Below are 5000 nucleotides of genomic sequence, written 5' to 3'. Positions count from 1 at the left end.
CCCGCAGTCGTAATGTGCAATCCACACCTATAACTTGCGTTTCATGAAGAGTTATGTCCAATATGCGACATTCCCGCTGTCCCTATACATGAGCTGCGAGCTGTACCACGTACAAGCTACAGACGCGATCGCATTGCTCACTGTACGGATTCCCATGCCGAGCGATCAGCTAGGAAGCGCCCCATCCACGTCGGTACCCTTGGGCGTTGCACTCGCAGTCGCAAAAAACGTTGGGCAAATATATTTCTCCGATGCTGAGCGATCAGCTAGGAAGCGCCCCATCCATGTCGGTACTCGTACGCGTCGCACTCGCAGTCGCAAAAAACGCTGGGCAAATATATTTCTCGGAAGAGTAATGACAGTCCGAGCCTCCTGCGTGGGAAGAGTCTTTCTAGGCCCTGACCCACGGGAAGCGTGTAGCTTCCCCCATCCCGGACATTTCACGTCGTCACACTACCGGTATTGACTAATAGACTGATTGCTGATAATCATTAGCCACACACTGGGGGAAACGGCCGACAGGGGCGGCAACATAGTGGAGCCGCAGTGTCACTAATGTACAGAGATAGAACAGTTTCGACTGGAACCAGAGTAACCGTATACACGGCACTGATTAGTAATAGATGCAGAGCCATCAGAATACAGATAATATATACAACCGTCCCTATACATGCTGAAAGACTCTGCACACAATGAGAACCACACGTCAGCCAGACACTATCACACACTACTCTCTGCCTCTAACAGGCACACACACAATATCTAACCACCAGCATGGAAGAACATCCGGTGCATCCTCTCCGCCACATTACACAATCCACACTATCATAACCAGACCGGGAGGTCCACCCAGAAAACAGAATATCCCACCCTTCCGACATCCGCCATTGCTCAGCTAAGCCACGAACACCCACACATGTCCTACACAGGGGTGCACCCAACATCACAATACTGCCTCCTGTCACAGTACACAAACAATGGCAGGAATGAAAGACACAGATCTGCCACAACCTTGGAATCGGAGCGCCGCCTGTCATGAGCCACAAGTGCATCCTGACGTGACAAATCGGATGATCCCGCAGGCATGCACTTACGATAATCACTATCAACGAACCTGCCGCCCCCTCCCCCCCCAAAATACACCTTTCCCTACAACGTGTACCTTAACCTAAGCTATATTGTACCTTAACCTAAGCGATATTGTACCTTAACCTAAGGTATATCGTACCTTAACCTAACCTACATTGCGCCTTCACCTAACCTACGTTGTACCTTAACCTAACCTACGTTGTACCTTAACCTAACCTACGTTGTACCTTAACCTAACCTACGTTGTACCTTAACCTAACCTACGTTGTACCTTAACCTAACCTACGTTGTACCTTAACCTAACCTACGTTGTACCTTAACCTAACCTACGTTGTACCTTAACCTAACCTACGTTGTGCCTTAACCTAACCTACGTTGTGCCTTAACCTAACCTACGTTGTGCCTTAACCTAACCTACGTTGTGCCTTAACCTAACCTACGTTGTGCCTTAACCTAACCTACGTTGTGCCTTAACCTAACCTACGTTGTGCCTTAACCTAACCTACGTTGTGCCTTAACCTAACCTATGTTGTGCCTTAACCTAACCTATGTTGTGCCTTAACCTAACCTATGTTGTGCCTTAACCTAACCTATGTTGTGCCTTAACCTAACCTATGTTGTGCCTTAACCTAACCTATGTTGTGCCTTAACCTAACCTATGTTGTGCCTTAACCTAACCTATGTTGTGCCTTAACCTAACCTATGTTGTGCCTTAACCTAACCTATGTTGTGCCTTAACCTAACCTACGTTGTGCCTTAACCTAACCTACGTTGTGCCTTAACCTAACCTACGTTGTGCCTTAACCTAACCTACGTTGTGCCTTAACCTAACCTACGTTGTGCCTTAACCTAACCTACGTTGTGCCTTAACCTAACCTACGTTGTGCCTTAACCTAACCTACGTTGTGCCTTAACCTAACCTACGTTGTGCCTTAACCTAACCTACGTTGTGCCTTAACCTAACCTACGTTGTGCCTTAACCTAACCTATGTTGTGCCTTAACCTAACCTATGTTGTGCCTTAACCTAACCTATGTTGTGCCTTAACCTAACCTATGTTGTGCCTTAACCTAACCTATGTTGTGCCTTAACCTAACCTATGTTGTGCCTTAACCTAACCTATGTTGTGCCTTAACCTAACCTATGTTGTGCCTTAACCTAACCTATGTTGTGCCTTAACCTAACCTATGTTGTGCCTTAACCTAACCTACGTTGTGCCTTAACCTAACCTACGTTGTGCCTTAACCTAACCCATATTGTACCTTAACCTAACCCATATTGTACCTTAACCTAACCCATATTGTACCTTAACCTAACCCATATTGTACCTTAACCTAACCCATATTGTACCTTAACGTAACCTAATTTGTGCCTTAACGTAACCTAATTTGTGCCTTAACGTAACCTAATTTGTGCCTTAACGTAACCTAATTTGTGCCTTAACGTAACCTAATTTGTGCCTTAACGTAACCTAATTTGTGCCTTAACGTAACCTAATTTGTGCCTTAACGTAACCTAATTTGTGCCTTAACGTAACCTAATTTGTGCCTTAACGTAACCTAATTTGTGCCTTAACGTAACCTAATTTGTGCCTTAACGTAACCTAATTTGTGCCTTAACGTAACCTAATTTGTGCCTTAACGTAACCTAATTTGTGCCTTAACGTAACCTAATTTGTGCCTTAACATAACCTAATTTGTGCCTTAACGTAACCTAATTTGTGCCTTAACGTAACCTAATTTGTGCCTTAACGTAACCCATGTTGTGCCTTAACGTAACCCATGTTGTGCCTTAACGTAACCCAATTTGTGCCTTAACGTAACCCATGTTGTGCCTTAACCTAACCTATATTGTGCCTCAACCTAACCTATATTGCGCCTTAACCTGACGCACGTTGTCGCTGAACCTGCTCTGTAATTGTTATGCAACTCGTTAAATTAGTGTAGTGTTGCCTAACCGCAACCCTCGCAATATAGTTCGCTATTCGCACTGCCCGGTCCCCTGTGTATCGCGTCATGTTAAACACCTTGCAGGTGTTGCTGACTTTCCACATGCTCCTGCTATACACTGTAATGTGGATAGCAGCAGGACGTACATGCCCCCCCCCCTTCCCCCCTGCCTTCGCAAGCTGGTCGTTGAGAAGTTTGCATGTTCAATGCCCTTCGCATGCCGACGTACTCAGCCTACGTTGTGGTACGGCCTGTCACCTGTCCGCCGATGTACGCAAAACCCACAAACTGTACTGCACATTGGTCCGTATGTACTGAATGATACATCGTGGCACATGTGTGACCGTACGACGACTGCGCCTAGCAACGGCAGACCATACAGTCCAAATATTGTGCACGCAGCTACGTGTCGTCTCCCTATAAGAGCTGGATTGCAGTGTGGTACGCCATTCAGACGTGTGGGAGGAACGGACGCCCTGGATGGCGATCAGCATGAGCAGTCTGTTGATGTAGTGGAGCGTGTATTCGGACGTAGTCGTCTCTTCTCACACACCGTGATAGCATGTTGCACCGCGTTCCACATCTGCGACATCCTGCAGAGGCCGGCTGACAGTCGTTCGCGCAATGGACACCGCATACGTACGGGGGCTACCTTCCACGTGTTCTCGAGGCGTGCACATGTTGTTGCGTCTATGTGGGCAGACGTAGTGTGTTGTGACACCTGACACAGGCATGCAATACTCGTTGCAAATGGCGATGGACGTCTACGTTTGCTGGTGACGTTACGCAAATGAACAACAGGTAACCCGTTGTGGTGCGGTTGTTCTCGCTAGAGGTGAATCAGTGTTGGCGACGATCGGTCGAGCTATTAACCGGTTGTTTCAGGGATACCCACCATGCCCACGAACGTGAAAGGGGACCCACCATGCCCACGAACGCGAAAGGGGATCTGGGTGTGAGGCGATACGCGGCGGTGGCTGGGTGGGACCGTCCCCGGCCGGTGAGGGGGGGCCGCCCGGCGTGCTGGCAGCGCGGTGCGTGGGCGCACGCGCTACAGCCGGCTGGTGGGGGCGGCCAGTGGCAGGCGCGCCGGCCGACGGACGCGGCAGGCGGCGCAGCTGCGCGCCGGCGCCCCCTGCTCGCGGCGCCTTGCGGCCAAAGTAGGTCCTCGCGGGCCCGGTGCGAAGCGCGGTGGCCATCTGCAGTGTGCTGGTCCGATTGAGGACTGTGTGCGCTGAGGATGCGCCGCCGCCCGGCGCTCGGCGCCGCGACGCCGTCTGCTGCTCGGTCGCCCCAGCGGTTCTCGCAGGTGGTTTGTATCGCAGCTGTGCGGACGTGTTGGCGCGTGCGCTGTGCTGGGAGAGTTCGCTTCGGCACCCAAGTGGGGCTTTTGTCCTTCTGTGGCGCTGGCGTTGGAGCTGCCGGTCACCGTAGGTGGCGCGTGTTGTCTCCCGCCGGCAATGCCACGACAGCACGCTCCCGGGCCTCTGTCGGCAGCGGCAAGCTCAGTTGGGAGCACGGGTGGTCGCACCTAAAGCGTCTACTCGCCTAACTCCGGGCGATTGCGCCTCTCTCGAACCCGACCAAGTACTTAGGACGGCGCTGCGCGCCGCCGGGACCTGAGAGGGTTTCGAGGTGTGTTGTGCAGGGGAGCTCAGCCTCCTCCTGTTTGCAGAATAATTGAGCGGACGCTTGCGTGTTCGCGCGGGCCCCCGGGACACACTCCCGGGCGGCCGGCTGCTCAGCTCTAGTTGACGCAGCTCCCTGGTTGATCCTGCCAGTAGTCATATGCTTGTCTCAAAGATTAAGCCATGCATGTCTCAGTACAAGCCGCATTAAGGTGAAACCGCGAATGGCTCATTAAATCAGTTATGGTTCCTTAGATCGTACCCACGTTACTTGGATAACTGTGGTAATTCTAGAGCTAATACATGCAAACAGAGTCCCGACCAGAGATGGAAGG

The 5000-nt window shown here is 50.9% G+C and overlaps 1 non-coding gene across 1 annotated transcript in view; it reads left to right on the top strand.

The window, feature by feature from the left end:
* The first annotated feature begins 4798 nt into the window (after nucleotides 1–4798).
* LOC126443690 (small subunit ribosomal RNA) overlaps nucleotides 4799–5000 on the top strand; it is a 1909-nt gene continuing 1707 nt past the window's right edge. The window contains exon 1 of the ribosomal RNA XR_007582105.1: nucleotides 4799–5000. This exon is cut by the window's right edge and continues 1707 nt beyond it. This is a non-coding gene — a ribosomal RNA (small subunit ribosomal RNA).

The sequence above is a fragment of the Schistocerca serialis genome, unplaced genomic scaffold (genome assembly GCF_023864345.2).
Source record: "Schistocerca serialis cubense isolate TAMUIC-IGC-003099 unplaced genomic scaffold, iqSchSeri2.2 HiC_scaffold_176, whole genome shotgun sequence".
NCBI classification, from domain to species: domain Eukaryota; kingdom Metazoa; phylum Arthropoda; class Insecta; order Orthoptera; family Acrididae; genus Schistocerca; species Schistocerca serialis.
Note: the sequence above shows the minus strand (reverse complement) of the source record. Positions and strands in the feature narration are given on the sequence as shown.